The sequence below is a fragment of the Syngnathus scovelli genome, chromosome 8 (genome assembly GCF_024217435.2).
Source record: "Syngnathus scovelli strain Florida chromosome 8, RoL_Ssco_1.2, whole genome shotgun sequence".
Lineage (NCBI taxonomy): Eukaryota > Metazoa > Chordata > Actinopteri > Syngnathiformes > Syngnathidae > Syngnathus > Syngnathus scovelli.
In genome coordinates, this window is record NC_090854.1 from 6,380,055 (window position 1) to 6,404,066 (window position 24,012).

Consider the following 24,012-nt stretch of genomic DNA (forward strand, 5'->3'; position numbering starts at 1 on the left):
TGCAATGGGCCAGACATGCTGAAAAAGTGATCAAAAAAGGCAAAAGTTCTGATGTATTTCATCTAGATAATGATGATGATGAACTAGATGAAGATACAACAGTCTTCTTCCAAGGGTCCCAGCTAGGCAGAGGGAGAGGTAGAGGCCAACAAGGTCACAGGCCGCCATATAAATCAAAACCCCCATCAGATACAAACTGTTGGAACTGTGGGAAACGAGGACACTTTGCAAGGGAGTGTCGCTCTGCAAAACAATATCAATCAAAGGGTGCAGGGAGGGGCAGAGGAAAGGCCAAATTCTCAGCATGACTAGACCCCCCCCCTTTGACCCCTGGTGCTCCTATAGAGGAAGAAATAGTAGATGTCCATACAGCATGGGACATTCTGAGTACATTAAAAGAAAAACCATATGTTACTCTAAACATTGGAGGCAGTGATGTTGAGTTTTTGTGTGACACTGGGGCTTGTAAAACCGTGATAAAAACTAAAGTCCCAAATCTAAAGGCCTCCCAAAATACTATTTGGGTGAAATCTGCTGATGGGCAGGTACACAAGGAGAGTATCTCCAATCCAGTTGAAGTGAGAGATAAGGAAACTGGAAGCATGGCTTCAGTTTCAATTGTCCTATCTCCAAAATGTCCCATAAACCTGTTGGGACGAGATCTGATGACTCGGTTGGGAATTGCAATAATTCCAGTAAAGGATGGCATGCGAGCATGTAGAGTGAGAGATGTGGACTCATATGCTGCACAAGCAGGTGAACAGATTTGCTGCTCCTATGCCATCCCTCCTGAACGAAATCCTAAACTCCCAAGCAGATTGCTGAGTGAAGCTCGAAAACAATTGTCCCAACCTGAATCAGAAATGACTTGTACTGAATTACATGTCACCATGAATATTCTCACTGATCCACAAGATGACTATATTGGAAGTTTTCTCAGCGACACAGAAGTAACTTTAACAATCACTGCTCTGTACACTGATCGCAGGTCATTTGCGGCTGCCGCTGTACGCCTGCCCGCTCCTCAGAAAGATAGATACAAATTGTCGGCTGTACCCCACATCTCATTGTTTAAACCTCACAGTATAACGTGGGCAGATGTGGGTTCCCGAATTAAACTTGCTGGATCTGTGACTGATTATGAGGACAAAGGTGATGGGTGGAGCTACAGTACCAGTTGTGACGTGTGGAAGCAAACAGTGTGTGAAGTGGCTGTAGGCAGAGCAGGCGCTTGTGCGCTTCCCTGACTAGTTGACATTTGTTTGAGTGAAAAGGAGGAGGGGGAATTGGCTGGGCCTCCTGAAAAACTGTGGACCAAGGGCCCATCTGATGTAGGACTTTTAAAATCCATTTCCCCAGTACAGATCAAACCAAGATCAGAGTGGCGTCCAAGAGTTAAACAATATCCTTTAAAACAGGAGGCAATGAACGGGATTGCCCCTGTTATAAATGATCTTTTGACAGGAGGAATCATTAGGGAGTGTTCGGATTCTCCTTGCAACCCTCCCATTTTCCCAGTCCAAAAGGCCGACAAAATTAATTGGCGAATGATACAGGATTTACGAGCAGTGAATGATGCAGTGCAAACAAGAGCACCCAATGTGCCTGACCCACACACACTTCTGAACACTTTGAAACCTAATCAGAAGTATTTCACAGTAATTGATCTCAGCAATGCATTTTTCTCAGTGCCAATTCACCCAGACTCACAGTTTTGGTTCGCTTTTACCTTTAAAGGACAAAGCTATACATACACCAGATTGCCACAAGGATTTGCTGATAGTCCAACTATTTTCGTTCAAGCTATCATGTCCTGTTTGGCTGATTTTCAGATGTCAAACAAAAGCCAACTTCTAGTTTATGTAGATGATCTCCTGGTAGCCTCTGAAACTGAAGCTGCTTGCAAGGCAGACTCCTTAGCATTGTTACACTATCTCTGCAAAACAGGGAATAAAGTGAACAAAAATAAGTTACAATGGGTCAGACAGGAAGTGAACTATTTAGGTCACACTTTGTCAGCTTCTGGAAGACAGATACAAAGAACCAGAAAGCAGATTATTTCAGATACACCAAAACCTGAAACAAAAAAACAAATGATGTCATTTTTGGGGCTCTGCAATTACTGCAGAGCATGGATCCCATATTATGCGGAAAAAACACAACCGCTGCTGGATATTGTGCATGGAGTTCCCATGACAATGACAGAAAAAATCATGTGGACACCAGCAGCGGATGATGCTTTTGTAGTGCTGAAACAGGCTCTGATAGAAACCACAACTCTTATCTTGCCAGACTACAATAAAACCTTTGTGCAAACAGCAGACTGCAGGAATGGTTTTATGACCTCAGTGTTGCTGCAGAGTCATGGCAGCAAACTAAGACCAATTGCATTTTATTCAAAAAAACTGGATCCAGTGGCTCTGTCTTTGCCAGACTGTGTCCAAGCAGTATGCGCGGCGGCGCTTGCAGTGAGACAATCTGCAGATGTGGTGCTCTTTCACAAAATGGAGCTGCTGGTTCCACATGCTGTAGATGTGTTGCTGCTGCAAAGCAAAATGAACTTTTTGTCACCAGCCAGACATCTGTCCTACACTGCTATACTTCTGTCACAACCACACATTGTGATAAAGAGGTGCACAATCCTTAACCCAGCAACGTTGATCCCGTTGCCAGGGGATGGAACACCACATAACTGTTTGGATGCTACAGAACATCTACAGCTGCCCAGAGGAGATTTAAGTGACACGCCACTTGACAAGGGGGAAAAGTGGTTTGTGGATGGATCATGTTCAAAGGATCCTAAAGGAAACAATCAAAGTGGTTATGCAATTGTGAAATTGCCAAACCAGATTGTTGAAGCAGAGAAGCTTCCATACACCAGGTCAGCACAGGCTGCTGAGCTGATTGCTCTAACAAGAGCTTGTCAATTAGCGGAAGATAAGGAAGTCACTGTATACACAGACAGTCAGTATGCGTTTTCTACTCTGTTCTATTTTGCGAAACAATGGGAGCGCAGAGGGATGACAACATCAACCGGTAAGCCGGTTACCCATGCCTCCTTGTTAAAAGACTTGTTGCAGGCCATTCTTTTACCTGCTAAACTAGCTGTGTGTAAATGTGCTGCTCACACCACTGGCAGAGATGAAGTCTCAAATGGAAACAGATTAGCAGACAAGATTGCAAAAGAAGCAGCTGCAGGGAGACATGGCCATGAAATTTTTTTAATGGGTTCAGAGGACACACAACTCATAGATAAGACTGTACTGACAGATATGCAGGGCAATGCTCCAATGGTAGAAAAACGAATGTGGACGACAAAAGGTGCAATAGTGGATACAGATAATATCCACCGCATCAATGACAAACCTGTTTTACCAAAATCACTTTTTAAGGCAGCAGCGCTTGCGACACATGGGCCTTGCCATGTGTCGACAGGAGGGATGAAGTCCATCATAGATCAACAATTCACTACCTTTGGTTTAGATGCTTACTTAAAAAATTTTTGTAAAGCATGTCCTGTTTGTGTGAAACATAATCCACAAGGAAACATGAGACCTAAGAGAGGCTCATTTCCAAAACCCTCTTATCCATTTCAAATCATGCATATGGATTTTATTGAACTCACACAAAGTGGACCTTACAAATACTGCCTAGTGATGATTGATGCATTTTCAAAATGGGTGGAAGTAGTTCCATCTAAACGCGCAGATGCCTTAACAGTGGCAAAAGCTATCTGCAAAACCATCATACCAACTCATGGCATCCCCCAAACCATTTACAGTGACAATGGTCCACACTTTGTGAACCAAGTTGTGCAGAACATGGCTGTACACCTTGGAATAACGTTAAAAAACCACTGTGCTTGGCATCCTTCGAGCGCAGGCCTGGTTGAACGGGCAAACTTTACTATCAAAAGCAGGTTGAAAAAATGCATGGCAGACCTTGGCCAGAGTGCCTCGACTTAGTGAAGCTCTATATGAGAATTACTCCCACTTCAGAAGGACTAACACCTTTTGAAATCATACATGGGAGACCATATAGACTACCAGTGTTCCCTGCAGATTTGCAAAAAGCAGATGAAGAACAGACCTTGGCAGATTATCTAATCAGGACGCTCAAACTGAAAGGTGTATCAAATGCAAATTTACTGCCGCCTGATCTCTCCCCCTCACAGGTGGACAACACCATCAATCCAGGAGACTGGGTCTACATCAAGGTCATCAAAAGAAAGAACTGGGCCAGCCCGCGGTGGGAGGGACCGTTCCAAGTTTTGCTTGCTACTCCCACGGCGGTAAAAATCTCTCAACGGCCCAGCTGGATTCACCTCAGCCACTGCAAGTTGCAGAGAGTGCTGGACCCCTAATTCGGAGTGGTGGGGAAGGCTAACTACAAAGGGGCCCCGTTGTTTAGGGCGAGGCGTCTCAATGTTGGTGAAGAATTCATCGATCCCCACTCCGCTAGGCGAGGGGATGTCCCAGTGTCTCTGCCATCCTAGTAGCAACGGGGCTCCATATGCCAGATGGATCCTCTGCTGCGTTGTGGTTGGAGCGTGCTATGGTCTATTGACTCATCTGAACAGACCAAATGACAATGTTGCCCGTGGTAAACGATGGTCACATGATGAGAACTATGAAGACTGGTCAGGGGACCCCAGAAACCCATACGAAACCAACACTTGGTACCGGTATGTCAGGTTCACTGTGAGAGCTCACACACAGGAGGGATGCTATGTGTGTTCGAAACTCCCCCCTTCCTCCACGCAAGTTCGCTTGGAGGCCAGAGCAATGAATGTCACTGAAGCAAAATGTATGGCATCCATGGGAGGAGTTGGATATCAGCACCGTGCCGTCGCAGTCAAAGATGCCGACCCTTACCGCCCTGGACTTGCTGACGGTGCCTGTGATCAGCTATTCTGGACAAATCTCAATGTGACTGTTAAAGGACGAACAATACCACAAGTGGCCTACACAGAAAGACCAGCTGGAGTGAATTACACATGTTACATCCAAGGCAACAAGACCCACGTCTGCATTAACGACGACTGCTCTCCAGGAGGAAACTGGATGGGAGCTCTGGACATCACCGATGAGTGTCAAGATAAGAGAGCCATTTCAGGAGGGGAGGGCTCTCCAACCAACATGGCTACACCATCGAACGGAACATACTTCATACAGAATGGCTGGTGGCTTTGTGGTCACAAGGTTTATCCGATGCTGCCCGCCAACTGGACAGGAGTGTGTGCACCAGTGTGGGTGACAGACCACACCTACAGGATACGACACCATTTGTTGACAGGAGCACATAACTCTACTGGACGTCGACGCAGGGCAGTTGCAACCTTTGACCCTCATGACCCTGTCTGGGGTGCGAACGTTCCAGAGGACCATAAAGTATGGTCTGCCGGAGACAAAGTTGTCCTTGCGCTCTTCCCCCAGAGTGGGGTTGGGAAACTATCGCTCTTCATCGAGACACTGAACTATCGTTTTCAATCCTTTGTGAATCTCTCACTGCAAGTCAACGATGGACAAAATAGAGAGATTCAGGCTATTAGACTGATGGTCTTGCAAAACAGGATGGTTCTGGACTTGTTGACGGCAGCACAAGGTGGTGTGTGCCACATCATTGGGACTTCCTGTTGCACATACATACCAGGAGAAAATGACACCCACATCAACGACGCCATGAATTCACTGAAGAACTTACAGCAGGCCATGTCTAAAGACAAGGTCCCACTTCAGTTTGATTTCTTTTCATGGCTATTCTCTGGCAACTGGTGGCAACTGCTGTTGAAATTGCTGTCTCCTGTGCTTGTTGTGCTGATGGTGTTGTGCTTGTTTACGACCTGCGTTATCCCATGTTTGAAGTCTGCTGTGTCGAAGTTTGTGTCCTCTACTGTAGCCCAGGTTCATATACAACTCCTTAGAGATGACGGATGTGATGACGATGATGAAACATGGATTGCGTAGATGCTGTTCTGTTGAGCATGTTTTACAGAAACTTGATGATTTGACCATCGAAAATGCTTCGCAAGTGATGGATACAATGATGTACTGTTTCTGTGTTTTTCTTTTTATTTTTTATTATTCATAGCATTCTGGTCGCCTGTGGCTACGGGGCCGTGTAAGAATTTTCCTGCTAATAACATCTGGCCAGCAGGTTTTTCACTTACACAATAAGTTTGAGGTAATGCCTCATCTTCACTGGAATGTGTTGCTATCATTGTTTGTTGTTTTTATTTTTACCATTCTACTTTCTTCATTATACGTATATATGTTTTTTTTCCTTGCTTGTCTTTGTTGTTTGGGGTGGCATAATCATATGATAAATCAGGAGGGAGATGTTAGGGTTTTCCAGGTTATCTTTATCGTAGGATTATGTTGGAGTGCAACAGGTAATAAATACCTTACCTTGTCCTCCTTATCACAAGGTCATAAAACATCCCCTGACATGTTTAGACTAGAGGGCAAGGGCTTTAGCCAGCCTACCCATACCCCCACTCTGTTCCTCCTAATAAATATGCCCTTGCAGGAAGGAGATTTTTCAGATTTCATTCCGGTAGCGAGTGATCTCTCCACCTGCAGGTGTCTAAAAGAACTTGCCTTGTCTACCGTGTGGTTCTTGCAAAATAAGTTGGAGTGAGCAAATCTCTAACATTTTGGTGCCGAAACCCGGGACCTCTCATACCCATCATCTGGCTGACGGAGGACGACGCGCTGTACACCGTCGACGGGCCAGCGTCCACTAGCCGGACCTGGTAAAGTGTGGTTCTTGCAAAATAAGTTGGAGTGAGCAAATTCTCTAACAGTTTGTGTTTATGTCACGTTAGCTACCTATCGTTTAGCCTGTTGTTGCTCATTCATGTCTGTTCTTGGTGTTGGATTTTGTCAAATTTCCCCCAAAATGCGATTTATACTCCAGAGCGACTTATATATGTTTTTTTTCACTTTATTGTGCATTTTATGGCTAATGCGACGTATATTCCCGAGCGACTTTTAGTCTGAAAAATACGGTAAGCCTGATACACTTGCTTATCCCTAGTCATAAACTTTCATAACGCGCCGCCTCCACCACCAAACAATCGAGAATGCATGCATTGCTTTTACCTAATACTCTTAGCTGTGCGTACAGACAAGGTCAATACACCTTACTTTTTAGCTTTGACATAGGCTACTGTTTCAGGCAGTGAAAATTGTCTTGTCTAAAGTGGCAGGCCATGCTAGTTTTTAAATCTTGGGAGGAAAAGCTTGTGTTTATTGTATTATGTAAATAAGCCCCTCTATAACATCACAGTCCTGCAAATTTCAAAAAAGCTTGCTTGCAGACACATGACTGAGTGATTTTAAAAATGTAAATTACGAACTACAGTTCTATTAATCCCGAATGACCGCCTGGAGGCAGTGCAGCACTAAATGATTCCTTCGCGCATGCGCAGTCTGAGTATGCACACGAAATTAGTCACCTGTGACCCCTGGATGACCGTAGACTTGTATAAAGTCCGGTTGCAGCAGAGGCTCGTTTCCTGCGGAATCCTCTCGCATGAACACGAGTATTCTGAGTGACAGGACGTCCTGGTGGTCATTCCGGATTCATAGAACCGTAGTTATATTTGTAACTCTCGTTTTATTTCATCCCTGCTGACCGCCAGGAGGCGGTGATTAAAGCACTGAATGACAAACGCCAGCGTAGTCACGAGGAATCCCAGACCTAAAGCTCACTGGGAAGCTTTAGCAGGACCAAAGACCACCCCCAAAGGAAGGTGTGATGTGATATCTGCGCAGTAGAACCTGGAGAAAGTGCTAGGCGCTGACCAGGAAGCAGCGGCACAAATGTCCTCCAAGGACACTTCCCTCAGGGCGGCCCAGAACGTGTCAATGCCCCGGGTATAGTGGCAACGCACCCATCGATAGCAGGGGTGGCCAGACGCCAGGTAACAATGGCGGATGGCACCCACAACCCAGTGGGACAAACGCTGTTTGGATAGAGCGCGTCCCCTGTTAGGGCCTCCATAGCAGACCAAAAGCTGCAAAGACACTTGAATGTTAGCGGTCGCAGCCACATAGAGCCACAAGGTTCGAACAGTGCATAAGAGGTCTTATTCAGCACCGCCCTCACCCGAATCAGACAAGCTGTACAGCCTGGTTAGGACGGGAGCCCAGCAACACCTTTGGGACAAGAGCGGCGTTCGGCTACAGGGTGACGCCAGCACCATCCTGGTGCCACCGCAGGCACGCAGGGCTCACCGACAAGGCATGCAATTCACCATCCCGCCTCGCAGAGGTGACAGCAACCAGGAAGGCAGCTTCACGGGACACTTACTGAAGGTCCGCCGCTGCTAAGGGCTCAAAAGGAGGCCGACACAGGCCGTCAAGCACCAGATGAAGAACACGATGGAGCCGAACCACTCCACGAAGCAACAATGACACCAAGGCGTGGGACCCCAATGTGCCACCGTCGACTTTGGCATGTCGGGCAGAAATGACAGCCACATAGACCCTTAGTGTAGATGGGCAGCGTACTCTATTGATTTGATTGAAACCTTTATTGTTTCCTCTGGGGAAAATCAGATGTCAGTTGTCAAACAGCTCATGACGTTTAAAAAGAGGAAGACAAACAGAAAAACAGAGTTGACAATGCAAAATATAAACACACTGCTGGTCCAATAAATATGCAGTGCAAGCTGGAAATTTGCGAAAGTGCATCATGTGCAAATAAGTCCCAAGTCAGTTAGCCTATCAACTCTAGATCCAGGTCTCCCCGTGCCTGCAGGGCCTGCTTGTAGTCGGAGTGCAGCTGGGATAAACAACTGTCCAAATCTCTTTGTGCTCTGACGGGGAAGGACAAATCTGTCGCTGAATTTGCTCCTCATCCCCCGTCAGCTCGATGTACAGTGGATGGGAGGGATTGGCCAACATGGCCGCCAGTTTTTTCCCCATCCTCTGTTCAGCCAACACCTCCAGGCTGTCCAACCTGGTCCCCACCACCGAACTGGCCTTCTTCACACACTTGTTCAGCCTGGTAGCGTCCAGGGCACAGATGTTGCTTCCCCAGCAGGCCACGGCAAAGAACAGGACACTGGAGACTACTGACTGGAAAAACATTCTCAGTAGCCTATTACAAACATTAAACGACCTCAGCCTTCTCAGGAAAAACATCCTGCTCTGCCCCTTCCTGATAAGAGCTTCGGTGTTGTCGGTCCAGTCCAGTATTTTTGTTAATGTGTACCACCAGATACCTGTAGGAGTCCACTCTTCCAACTTCCACTCCCTTGATGGTGATGGGGGCTGAGGTCCCTCTCTTCCTCCTACAATCCACCACCAGCTGCTTGGATTTGCTGGTGTTGAGCAGAAGGTGGTTGGTATCGCACCACTGCACAAAGTTCTCCACCAGGTTCTTGTACCCCTCTTCCCTGTCGTCTGTGTCCACAATAGAGGAGTCATCCGAGAACTTCTGCAGGTGGCACTGGTGTGAGCTGAATTGGAAGTCGGAGGTGTAGAGGGTGAAGAGAAATGATGCCAGGACAGTTCTTTGGGGGGCGCCGGTGTTACACACCACCACCTCAGACTGACAGCCCTGCAGTCTAACGTACTGTCATCTGTCTGTCAGGTAGTTGTGGATCCAGGCTGTCAAAGTCTTCGACACACATTGTTAGAGATTTGCTCACTCCAACTTATTTTGCAAGAACCACACGGGAGACAAGGCAAGTTCTTTTAGACACCTGCAGGTGGAGAGATCACTCGCTACAGGAATGAAATCTAAAAGTCTCCTCCCTGCAAGGGCATATTTATTAGGAAGAACAGAGTGGGGGTGAGAGTGGACAGGTTTGGTGAACCCCCGGCCTCTGATAAGATCAGAGCAGGGGGTGTTTTACACTGTTGTGGGAAACAGAACAACTTTGATTGCTTCCCCTGAAGCTGGTCAATCAAGCAGAGGAAGCAACCACTTCATCTTTCTCTGCATTGTGAGGGCAAGACAAGATTGATTTAATCATTATAGTCTACATTCCAACATAATCCTACGATAAAGATAACCTGTAAAACCCTAACATCTCCCTCCTGTTTTATCATATGATTATGTCACCCCAAACAACAAAGACAAGTAAGAAAAAAACATATATATATGTATAATGAAGAAAGAAGAACAGCAAAAATAAAAACAACAAACAATGATAGCAACACTTTCCAGTGAAGATGAGGCATTACCTCAATACCCCAGATCAACTTATTGTGTAAGCGAAAAACCTGCTGGCCAGATGTCATTAGCAGGAAAATTCTTACACGGCCCCGTTGCCACAGGCGACCAGAATGCTATCAATAAAAAAGAAAAAGAAAAACACAGAAACAGTACATCATTGTATCCATCACTTGCGAAGCATATTTGATGGTCAAATCAACAAGTTTCCGTAAAACATGCTCAACAGAACAGCATCTACGCAATCCACGTCTCATTATCATTATCACATCTGCCATGCCTAAGAAGTTGTATATGTGCTCGTGTTTTCGTCAGCTGATGATGTTCTAGTCTGTAGGTGTGTTCTGTCACACACACTGGCGCACACACTCGTGTCCAGTTGGCAGGCTGCATCGGACAACTCTGGTGACCACAAAACCACGATCCGTTCTGAACAGGCACGTGCACTCATAGGATGCAGGTGAGGCAGTGCTTCTGAAACTCTGGATGAAGTAGGTCCCGTCCGATGGTGCAGCCATGTCGGTAGTAGAGCCCTTACACCTTGAAAACGGCTCTCTCATCCTGGTGATGTCCAAAGCTCCCATCCAGTTTCCTCCTGGAGAGCAGTCGTCGTTAATGCAGACGTGGTCTTGTTACCTTGGATGTAACATGTGTAATTCACTCCAGCTGGTCTCTCCGTGTAGGCCACTTGTGGTATTGTTCATCCTCTAACAGTCACATTGAGATTTGCCCAGAAGTGTTCATCATAGGCACCGTCTGCAAGTCCAGAGTGGGATGGGTCGGCATCACTGATTGTGACTGCTCGGCGTTGATATCCAACTCCTCCCATGGATGCCATACGTTTCGCTTCAGTGACATTCATTGCTCTGGCCTCCAAGCGAACTTGCGTGGAGGAAGGGGGGAGTTTCGAACACACATAGCATCCCTCCTGTGTGTGAGCTCTCACAGTGAACCTGACATACCGGTACCAAGTGTTGGTTTCGTATGGGTTTCTGGGGTCCCATGACCAGTCTTCAAAGTTCTCATCATGTGACCATCGTTTACCACGGGCAACATTGTCATTTGGTCTGTTCAGATGAGTCAATAGACCATAGCACGCTCCAACCACAACGCAGCAGAGGATCCATCTGGCATATGGAGCCCCGTTGCTACTAGGATGGCAGAGACACCGGGACATCCCCTCGCCTAGCGGAGTGGGGATCGATGAATTCTTCACCAACATTGAGACGCCTCACCCTAAACGATGGGCCCCCTTTGTAGTCAGCCTTCCCCACCACTCCGAATTAGGGGTCCAGCACTCTCTGCAACTTGCAGTGGCTGAGGTGAATCCAGCTGGGCCGTTGAGAAATTTTTACCGCCGTGGGAGTAGCAAGAAAAACTTGGAACGGTCCCTCCCACCGCGGGCTGGCCCAGTTCTTTCTTTTGATGACCTTGATGTAGACCCAGTCTCCTGGATTGATGGGGTTGTCGACCTGTGAGGAGGAAAGATCAGGCGGCAGTAAATTTGTCTTTGACACAGTTTGAGCGTCCTGATCATATAATCTGCCAAGGACTGCTCTTCATCTGTTGTTTGCAACTCTCGTAGTTCTTATCGTTCTTATGTTCCTGTTAGCCTGCAATTGTCCAATTCAAAAATGTTTTCTTTTAACTGTCTTTCTTTTGAACCTCTAAATCTCTCGTGTTGCTAACCTATCTACACCAGAATAAAAAAAAATTACCACAGTATAACACCAAATGTATTCGAAAATTCATTGTCATAAAGTGTTGTATTATTACTATCTTCCACTATCTGTCCTACTCACTCCCTCCTTTTGAGGCTTGGCAACGCCCATGCCTCACACCTTGACAAACTTTTTGGGAGAATGCGTTCTTTACTACATACGATTCCATCATCATTTAATTTGACTTTCTGTCCAAAACGCTTCTCAATTTCCCAGTTCACACATCTTCTACATGTGTTACTGGTTCTCCAGTTTTTTTTCTGTAGTTAATTATCAATCCAAAAGCTACGTGTTTCTTTCTAACATTCAACCTGCTCAAAATCACTCTTTCATCAAAGTCGCTCTACTAATTTTCCATAGTAGTCGCCAACAACTTCAACCATTCAACCTGTAATTTATTTTCATTCAGGCTATCATTCATCAATGTTCATTTGCATCTCACACACAGTCTCCAAAAAGGAGTCTTTCTATCACATTGGTCCCAATTCATCCAAGCTCACCACACAACATTCATATATCATTTTCAACTCAGGTTTCCTGGTAGAACAATCCACCAATTAAAAAAAAAACTTAACTAAGACAAACAATTGGCAAATTAATCTGAATTTTTTCTTTGTTTTTAAATTTGAAGAACTCAATCTCTCAGATTTAGCTTGCATTTAGAATTTTGTATAATCTTATAACACAACCAATCAATTATTCCTATTAAATGTAGCATTGCAAAATCTTAAATTCACAATTTAGCTTCTTCCAATTCCTGAAAGCATGTTCTGTCATTTTTTTTTTCTTCGAATTTCTCATGTGGGCTCGACACTTAACATGCACTAGTGTGGATTAGTTTCTGCTTGCAAACAGATTTCTCTCTTTTTCCTCTCATTTTTATCTTTCAAAATCATTTCTGTTCTGCGGTGCAAATTGGATAGACCACAGTTTAGCAATTTTTTTTATACTAAAACTTTAGCCAATGTTCATCATTTTAACATATACGCACACACATGCACAGCTCTCGCACGCAAAAGGTAGTTCCCAGCACCAATGATTCGTCACAGGCTGGCCATTTCCTGTGGTCGATCATGAGCTGGTCCCTCCCATGCACACGAGGACAGCACATTCTAATTTTATTTATTTATTTTCTAGAAGCAAGTTGCATTTCTTTACCACTTGAACTCTCAACTTCCTTTCTACTCCATACTTTTTCTTCCACTTCGGCATATATTGCATACAATTAAGAAATCTACTCGCCATGTACTTCTCATCTCCGTCAAGAGGTAAAGATTTACCGTTTTTATTTCCCATCTTAATTCTAGTAGTTTTAGGTTTTACAATTTCTTTTTCTCAAAAATATTATTATTATTATTATTATTATTATTATTATTACTTATTTATTTCTTTGAGGATCCTCAATGCAGGTTTAAATTGACCTTTCAACAAATTACTAGCCTGTTTTATTGCCATGGATCAACGCTAGAACTGCTTCTTAGTCAATTTATCCTACCAGTCACACACTCAATCACACAAACTCCAGCGCTTTTTTAGGCCTATCCAGGGATGGGTGTAAAACCCTCCCAAACAGCTTTGGAAAAACGGACAAAAGAAAAAATCTACGCCCTTCTTCAATTAAGAAAAAGAAGCTCTGTTTTTCTTAGCCCGTTTCTTCCACTGGGACTTGAACCCAAGCTGTTCTTTGGCTTGGAAAAACATACAAAGAAAAATCTACGCCCTTCTTTGATTAACAAAAAAGAAGCTCCGTGTTTCTTAGCACGTTCCTTTCACTGGGACTTTAACCCAAGCCAGATCCCTCAGCTCGGAAAAACAGACCAAGAAGAGTCTACACACTTCTTCGATGAACGAAAAAGAAGCTCTGCCTTTCTTAGCCTGTTTCTTCCACTGGGACTTGAACCCAAGCTGGCTCCCGTGCACCTCTACGTGTTACGCGTTTAACAACACAACACAACTTTAGGCCTTTAACTTACTTGTCCCCTGGTTCGTTGCACTGCCGGGTCCCGTCAATCCACCTCTGTCAGACGAAGGCAGACCTAAGATGCTGGCCCAGCAAAGAATTTCCTTCCCAGGTCTTTCTTTACCAGGTCCGGCTAATGGACGCTGGCCCGTCGACGGTGTACAGCGCGTCGTCCTCCGTCAGCCAGATGATGGGTATGAGGGTCCCGGGTTTCGGCACCAAAATGTTAGAGATTTGCTCACTCCAACTTATTTTGCAAGAACCACACGGGAGACAAGGCAAGTTCTTTTAGACACCTGCAGGTGGAGAGATCACTCGCTACAGGAATGAAATCTAAAAGTCTCCTCCCTGCAAGGGCATATTTATTAGGAAGAACAGAGTGGGGGTGAGAGTGGACAGGTTTGGTGAACCCCCGGCCTCTGATAAGATCAGAGCAGGGGGTGTTTTACACTGTTGTGGGAAACAGAACAACTTTGATTGCTTCCCCTGAAGCTGGTCAATCAAGCAGAGGAAGCAACCACTTCATCTTACTCTGCATTGTGAGGGCCAGACAAGATTGATTTAATCATTATAGTCTACATTCCAACATAATCCTACGATAAAGATAACCTGTAAAACCCTAACACACATCACTGCTAGTTTGTCTGCCAGCAGTGATGGCTTGATGGTATTAAATGCGCTGGAGAAGTCGAAGAACGCGATCCTCACCATGCTCCGTGGCTTCTCCAGGTGTGTGTAGGCCCTGTGTAGCATGTAGATGACGGCATCTTCCACCCCCACACTCTCCTATGCAAATTGCCGGGGGTCCAGGTAGTCCTTCACCTGGGGCTTAAGATGTTGCAGCACCAGCCTCTCCAGGATCTTCATGACCTGAGGTGTTAGGGGCAACAGGTCTGTAATCGTTTGCAGTTCTGGGCCGTCCATTCCTTGGCACCGGGACGATGCATGAGGTCTTCCAGAGCTGTGGAACCTTCCTCAGTCTTAGAGATAGACTGAAGAGATGCTGGAATGTGTCCACTAGCTCTCCAGCACACACCTTCAGTACCCTGGTGTTGATGTTATCTGGTCTTCTGGCCTTGTGCATGTTCACTCTAGAGAACTGCTTCCTGGCCTGCTCAGATATTAAGCTGTGGGCATCTCTAGGTGTGGAGCATGCTCCCTGGTTCCAACCGGTGGTGGTGGGAGGCACCTGCTGCTGGGGTGTGAGGGGGTCAAGAGAAGTGGGGGCTACAGCTGCCTGGTGTGGGGTGCATTGGAGAGGGGGGGGGGGACTGTGGGGGGTGACAGGGAACAGGTTGGTCAAACCTGTTAAAAAAAAAAGCAGTTCAGGTCATCTGCCTGATCTCGGGTCCCCTCCACCACAGTATGTGGCTGCTTGAGACCCGTGATCTTCTTAAAGCCCTTCCATACCTCCTTAGAGCTGTGGGCCACCTGCCCTCCCTCCAGTTTCCTCCTGTAGCTGTCTTTGGTTGCTCTCAGCTCCTTCTTCACCTCCTTCGAGGTGCCTTGGCTCCCTCAGTGTCCCCTGCTTTAAACAGCCTCCTCTTTCTCGTCAGGAGGGCCTTGATGTTGCCATTTATCAACGGCTTGTTTTTAGCTAAGCGCCGCACCTTTTTCCTGGGGACGATGTTCTCCTCACAGAGCTTGATGTCGTCTGTGACACAGTCTACAAGACCATCTATGTCTAATGCCATGGTTCGCCGGAACACAGTCTACGCAGCAGCGGGAACCATATCCGGGCCGGCCAGAAGGGGGCCACCAGCAGCAGCACACGACCCTCCTGAAGACCCCACTGAAGCGTCAGCCAAAGGAGGGGAAGCGGCAGGAAGGCGTAACGAAGATGCGGTGGCCACGGGTGTCCCCGCGCATCCAGACCCGGCAGATACAGAGCTAGACTAGACGAGGGCCAGCCCAGATGAGAAGGCGTCGGGAGTCCCCCAACAGTCGAGCGGGCCGATTGCCCCCCGGTGGTTTATGTGGAACACGGTCGAGATATTGTCTGATCGCACCAGCACATGCCACCCCCACAGGTATGGCAAAGATTGCATGAGAGCCAGGTGCACTGCACGTAGCTCCAGCACATTTATGTGGCAAGTGCGATCCCACACGGACCACTAACCCCGAGCCATCCTGCGTTGCCAGACAGTTTTTCCACCCCGTGAGGCTGGCATCTGTGGTGACTGCCTCGCGGCGGCCAGGGGCTACACTGAGCGGGACACCCCGCATCAGAAAAGCCTGGTTCCTCCAGGGCGCCAAGGTGAGGAGGCACCTGTAGGACATCTTGAGCGTCTGGTGACGGTGCCATTTGGGGTCCAAATGAAAGCTGTTCAGCCAGCTCTGCAGGGGGCGGCACAATAGCAGGCCCAGCGGGACTACCGCTGTTAGAGAGGTCAATTTGCTCAGAAGGCGCAAAAACATGGCGCAAGGCAGCAGCATGCCCTTCCGGAAGCGTGCGAGGAGGTGAAGAACATCGTCCACCCGGCGAGAGCTTGGATGGGCTCTCATAGCGACGGTGTCCAGTGACTCACCAATAAAATCCGTCCTCTGAGAGGGGATCAGAGGAGACTTGGGCAGATTGACCTGGATACCCAGCCGGGCAACATGGGCAAGTAGGGCGGACGTGTGTCAAACCACCTGAGCTCTCGACGGCACGAAGAACAACCAGTTGTCCAGTTATGGCAACACCGTTCTGTCTGCTGACTGAAGGGGCGCGAGCACAGCCTTCACAAAAGAGGTGAACACCCTTGGGACAAGGGAGAGCCCGAAAGTAAGCACACGAAGCTGCCACTGACGGCCTCTGTTGGCGGAATGGAGGGAGCGTTTGTGCAGAGACGCTACCGGGATGTGGAAGTAGGTGTCCTCCAGACAGACGTGAACCAATTCTCCCCAGCGACTGTCCGTGAGACGTCGGCCATGGTCAGTATGCAGAAAAGCAGGACCTTGAGGTAAATGTTGAGCCCCCGAAGGTACAGGATTGTTCGGTAACCGCCGGTCTGTTTCGACATCAGGAAATAGACCGAATGAAAATTGCCTGGATGCGCCAGACGTTCAACCTCCTTGATAGCACCCTTGGCCAGGAGTGTGGACAGCTCCCGGTCCAGTATTGAGGCCCTTGTTGTGTCGGTGATAGTGATCACCTTGACCCGAGCGGTAATGGGGGGCCGGCGTCGGAACTGGGGCTTGTACCCTTGGGTCAAGATTGATATCACCCTGGGGTCCAAGGCACACGTAACACAGTAACTGAGCTGATGGTGGGAAAAGCAACTGACGGCCAGCCCTTAGGCCTCGGTCCCTAGACCGCTGGGCCCGAGGGACCCCTGACGGACGACAGGAGGTACGGACGGTAGGACCAGCAGATTGGGGCTCTCCGGGAGGCAAGCGGGAAGAGGAGCAGAATGTCGTAGCCCTACCCCACAGAAGCCGCAGGGCGCCACCACCATCCACAGGCCGAAACCGCGGTGGAGGGCGGGTTAGGGTGCTTCATTATGGCCCGGGAAACGCTCCCTGGTCTCGCAAGCTCTCATCGTCCTCTCTAATGCGCCAATCGTGGCCGAACCAAACAGCTCCTCCGTCTCCACAGGGATGTTACGGAGAGCTAAGGGGTGACTGAGCCAGCCAAACCTGGCGGCGCGCCTGGACCAGGTAGGATAGCATCCGCCCATGCGCCCTGGTCATAAGCGCAAAGGCCTGCAGAGCCGTGTCGATAAAGGAGGCGGCATCATCCGCGTTGCATTCTCGCAGAGAAGCAGAGTGTGAGCATGAGGTGAGCCCGGGAGTTGCCAAAGCGACCTCCACGCACACCAGCGTTGTAGAACGTTGTGAGTAGGTCATCGGTCACCCGACACTGGGGTTGAGGGCACCGAGCAGACTGCGGCGTAAGCGCAAATGCATGACGCGGGGCGACAGCCCAGCGACAAGCCGAGGGAAGGCGGCGCGAACGCCACCTGGTCAGTAACTGCAAATGCACATCATGGGGCCACAGCCCAAGCAGCGATAAGCAGAGGGAAGGCGGCGCAAACGCAACTGACACACAGTGAGCATAAAACACACGAAAAAAAAAAAGACAAGGGGAGATAACCCAGCCACACGACGTGGAAGCCAGCACGTGACCACACTGGGACACAAACAAGAATGAACGCAACAACTGTGCCGAAACACAATACAAAAAGTCAACCACACCCGCAGCCTAGGAGGGTGAAAATATGCTACTCTGACCAAATAGGCAGGTGTGTGCCTTCAAGGCAGAAAGCACCCAGTGGTGTGCAAGCCATGGGATAAGAAAAGAGTGGACGAGCCTCTTGTGACACCAGACTTTCTACCAGTCTAGGGTTATCCAGGGGTCACAGGTGACTAATTTGGTATGCATACTCGGACTGCGCATGCGCGAAGGAATCATTCAGTGCTTTAAGCACCGCCTCCTTGCGGTCAGCAGGGATGAAATAGAACATTTTTTGTTAATTTGGAGTCAAAAAACAAAAATAAGTATTTTAGGTAAATCATAATGAACAGTTATTTTTAGAAACACTGAAATCAACTTGTGAGTTCTGAAGAAAAGCAAAAACTGAAATATAAACTATTATTATTATGAGATATTAATTTAATTTCTGCTGTCTGTTGCTAAGTTGGCATTACAATTAATTTGTTTTCAAACAGCTTACCTTGATAAATATCCGTCCGTCCGTCCGTCCGTCCGTCCGTCCGTCCGTCCGTCCGTCCGTCCGTCCGTCCATCCATCCATCCATCCATCCATCCATCCACTTTCTATACTGCTTGTCCCAACGGGGTTCACAGGCGTGCTGGAGCCTATCCCAGCAGTCATCGGGCAGTAGGCGGGGGACACCCTGAACCAGTTGCCAGTCAGTCACAGGGCACACAGAGACGAACAACCATCTGCACTCGCACTCACACCTACGGGTAATTTGGAGTGCTCAATCGGCCTACCATGCATGTTTTTGGGATGTGGGAGGAAACTGGAGTACCCGGCGAAAACCCACGCAGGCACGGAGAGAACATGCAAACTCCACACAGGGAGGTGGAATCGAACCCAAATCCTCTGAACTGTGAGGCGGACGTGCTAACCACTGCAGCATCGTGCCACGGAAATAAACTTTTCAAACAAAATGACTATATTAATTATTTATTGCATTAACTATCAACTAATGGTTACAGGATTTAGTGGAGAATCCCAAATATATAGTTAAGTGGAAAGCATAGTGAATTATTGATAGTAATAGAAAATAATGATGATCTCCTCAGTTATTATGTTAATTACTGTAACACCATTACTGTTAGGGATTTCCAGGTTATCTTTATCGTAGGATTATGTTGGAATGTAAACTATAATGATTAAATCAATCTTGTCTTGCCCTCACAATACAGAGTAAGATGAAGTGGTTGCTTCCTCTGCTTGATTGACCAGCTGCAGGGGAAGCAATCAAAGTTGTTCTGTTTCCCACAACAGTGTAAAACACCCCCTGCTCTGATCTTATCAGAGGCCGGGGGTTCACCAAACCTGTCCACTCTCACCCCCACTCTCTTCCTCCTAATAAATATGCCCTTGCAGGGAGGAGACTTTTAGATTTCATTCCTGTAGCGAGTGATCTCTCCACCTGCAGGTGTCTAAAAGAACTTGCCTTGTCTCCCGTGGTGGTTCTTGCAAAATAAGTTGGAGTGAGCAAATCTCTAACAGTTACCATTACTAACAGTGAAATCTGGCACGCGACTAGGGATGAGTTGACATGCAACTTCAAAACACTTCCCCCTCTCCACGGACTAATTTTTGAATCACTATGCCTCGCGTCAACTGATCAGCCATGGCAATGTGTTATGTGACATTCGGTGCAACGAAACGGCAGGCCTTGTATTTGGGCAAATTAGATAAAATGTTGGAAATGATCATCACCGCCACCCATGCCCATCCCTACCTGTACAATATTTCTTTGTACCTACACCGGGATAAAACAAAATGGGAGCAGGCTTGGCGGCTTTTGCGTGAAGGACTTGGCATCCTTGGTATGTTTTCACTTTTTTCTTGGTTGTTTTTTCAGCTGTTGGACTGTACGAAGACACAACATTGTTTACATTACCATAAAGTGAATTGTTGGCCACTCACTCCCTGCTGTAACTTGTTTTTGTCTCATCAGATGAGTTTTGCCGTTAAAAAAAAGACAAAATGTCAAGAGTGCACATCCGGCCAATGTGAAAAAATTTCTGGAAGATGACTGATTTGTTATTTATTTTATGCTTATTTAACTTTGTTGTTCAATAAATATTAAGTTAAATGAAGTACTGGTGGGCGGCTCAGTGGTGCACTGGTCAGCACGTCCGCCTCACAGTTAGGAGGGTGTGGGTTCGATTCCAAGACACAAGAGAAGTGTGATATTAGTTATATGTGCATGTCACAGCTGCTTTCACTTAGTGGATATTTGCTGCTGAGCTCAGTTCCCTGTGCCATGTCTTGTCACTCAACAAGTCATGGATTCAGACTCCTCTCTGTCTCCTTAATGAACCAGCAGATAATGGCCTATGGGAGCTAGGGAAAGACATGTCACAAACCGCTATATCCTCTGACTGGGATTAGAGGTAATTACTGCTTGCCATGGCAAATCAATGGAATAGGAGCGCAAGACAGAGGCCACACAAAAGCTTGATACCAACACTCAAAATTGTGATCTAATGGGCCAAATTTCGAGCGTAACTGCAGATGTAATACTGCTATGGTGCTGGATGGACTTTACTCGTTTTCATGATGGGTGGACGAACAACTATGGTAAGCACTAAGCAATAATTCACGTTTTAGCATTAAAATTTAAATTTTAAATTGTTGTAATGACAATTACAAAACTATAAAAATATGTTCGGTGAGAGAGAGAGAGAGAGAGAGAGAGAGAGAGAGAGAGAGAGAGAGAGAGAGAGGTTTTTTTTTCTTGGGGGGAGGGGCATCAAACCATACTGCTGCTCACAAATACTCACTTTGTAGTGGCATCAGGGCGAGGATCCCTTGTTAAACAGCCATCTTTTCCAGAGCATGGCAGGGTTCTATCTCAAGGTGCTGATAAAAATAGCAAAGTGATGATTCTGAAGTCAGCAAAAAAAAAGAAAAAAGATGTATGACTGTCTCAGTGCCCCTTTGACATTCTCCATCAACCTATAAGAACTTGACGGTGGATATATTGTCACACCTGAAATAAAAGGAGAAAGCTAGATTGCCAAGGAAGCCACAACTGTCACTGTGAAATAGAAAACTGAGACTAAATGGCGAGAAAGGGTTGGTATATTGTGTGGAGACAAATGTCCTTTCTTGTGGAAATCTCAAGTGCATGAAACCAATGTTATTATTATTTTTTTTTTTTAGAAAAATCCTTATACTCCAAAGATTTGCATATTTGAAAGACTTAAAATGTTGGCAGTATTCAAATTGGCTTTGTGGGCAAGTTAAATCACCAATTGAATATATTCTTTCACTGATATTGTAACAAAACACTTGAGAAAATAAGCAAAAGGAAAATGATCCTTCATTGTTAAACAAATAAAAGTAACTTACGCAGAATGTGCCATGACTTGGGCTTTTTATTTTTTACATGTAAATGCAAATATAGACCAACCAAAATAGTTTTACTTAGCTAATTGTAACCAAGATGTGTAACTTCAACATGAACCAAGTTGTTTCTTCATCTTTAGCCTTAACCACTTTACCTTTCCCACCCTAAAGAGACACTTGATTGGGTTGAACATACACCTAAATCTGGAATTTACTCACTTTGATCCTACACGACTTTCTGTCTAATGCGGATTGGTCATGGACTCCAATTTTTTTTGGTCATAAATATATTTTTAAGTAGAATTTTAAATGGATGATATAAGGTGAGTTCAAAGCTAAATGACTAGCGCGTAAACCTTAGCTCCAGTGATTCAATGAACACTGTGACCAATTCAAAATAATGAGTCAGGCTGTTTGATCTTTATGACTGCTTTATTGCAGTGTTAGAGGTAGCTAGGATCATTTTTGATTCGGAAAGGCGGACATTCGCAGAAGCACCTCATCCACACAGTCACTCACAAGTCAAAGAGCAAGGCCGGACACAGTAGTAGAATAAGTGGCAACTTTATTCTCTTTTTCATCCAATTTACATAGCTTCAAAATGACTTATTCAATCCACTTTATATTGTCATCTGCATATTGCTTCTCTTTGGCTGTCCAACAACATGCCTGACCTAAATTAACGTAAAAAAGGACCCCTTCGGCTGCATAAAAACATGGCTTTCTAAAAAAAAGAATACTTTATATACAACACGCTTTCGGAGATAACCCTAATTTCCAAATTCTGGACGCCAAAGTCCGCGTAAAATCGAGATTTAGGTGTATATAATAAGTCTCTGTAAAATGCACTAGAAAATCCTGCCGCCCCCTGAAAAACGCTGTTGAGATTTGATGTGTTTTTTTATTATCATATTCACATTTTAATGATGGCTGTTTTTTATGGGGTTTTTCATGTCAGCCTGTCAACATCCGCAGGTCTCTCACAGGAGTCGCCGCTGCGAAAATAGGGCACGGTGGTGGAGCGGAGTACGCCAGTGGGTCTGACAAGAAGGAGGTCACAGATCTCTCACAGGGGTCGTCGCTTCGAGGATAGTGGGCGGGGCACGCTGGTGGGTCAGCCACATTTGGGGCCCGACGAGGGCGTGGATATCTCACAGGGAGTGCTGCTGCATGGGCGAGAGGCAGGGCATGCCAGTAGTGAACTACATTCAGAATCCAACGAAGACAAGGGCACGGATCTCTAACAGAGGGCGCAGCTGCGAGGAAGAGGGCGTTGGCGGTAGGTTCCAGGCGGCGCTGACCGACTAGATGGGCAGGACGGCTGGGTTGGGCCGGTCCTGACTGTGGCGTGCAGTACTGAAGTCTGTGAAAGCCTGACTCAAGGGGTGCATGTTGAGGCGTGTTGAGACGGTAGGTTCTGGGTGGCGCTGACCGAACAGGCGGCATGCGGTATTTTGCCCCTGAGTCACTGTCATCCTGCGTGCCACGTGGAGCAACACCCCGGGCTGCTGGCCAATGGCCATCCGAGCTAGCATGCACGCAGCACCGACAGACGACCGAAGGTGGCCGAGAGTGTCGAGCGGAATAAGTGTGCATGTTAGAGATTTGCTCACTCCAACTTATTTTGCAAGAACCACACGGGAGACAAGTAAGTCCTTTTGGACACCTGCAGGTGGAGAGTCCATTCATCGCTGTGCGTGCAGCGATGATCGAATGGAGGTCTGACTCAGGCCTCTTGCAGGAGCATTTTTATTGAGAGAAACAGAGTGGGGGTTGAGAGTGGGGGTCAGAGTAGACAAATGGCCGAAGCCCCTGGCTGATCAAAGCACAGCAGGGGGTCCTTCACGATGTTGTGTGAACAAAACAACTTTGATTGCTTCCTCTGCAGCTAGTCAATCAGTTCAAAAGATCTTAGCACTTTGTTCTACTACTTTTGTTAAGACAGGACAAACGAGTTTAATTATTACAGGTTACATTCCAACATAATCATAGGATTAAACTAACCTGAAAACCCTAACAGTGCAGCTTGTCATTGTGAAGATGCACTGCAACCATCCCTGCCGAACAGCAAGTAGCAGTTTATTGTCCTCACATTGTGGCATGGGGACTCCCATCAAAGGTCACCAATGTAGCAAAAAGAACACTACTACTTAATTTTGGTCTTACCGTTTTGAGTTTTTCACCAAGTATTATGCTGAGTCAAAAGTCAAACAATATGAATGACGTTTAAGACATCTATTAAAGATGGTCAGCGAGGAGGATTTGCTAACCTATAGCGTAGGGGTGTGGTGTAGCACTCATTTTTGTCGCAAGCCAAATTATAGTTAGTATAGTTTTCTGCAGAGGCCATGAGTGTGAAACAATGCAAATGTTTAATCACGAATTATTGCACAACTGATGGGTAACCTGTTTTGAAATTAGATGTCAAATATAGGTTTATAGATAATTTGAGGCATGCATATCAATAATTTAAATTCGAGGTGCTGTCTTCAGATTTGAAGCAGATTTTCGACCATCAACTAGTTTTTGAGAATTACATTATAGTATATTTATATACATAAATGTGCAGCCTGCATGCATTCATGGCTACCAGATGTGTCCCA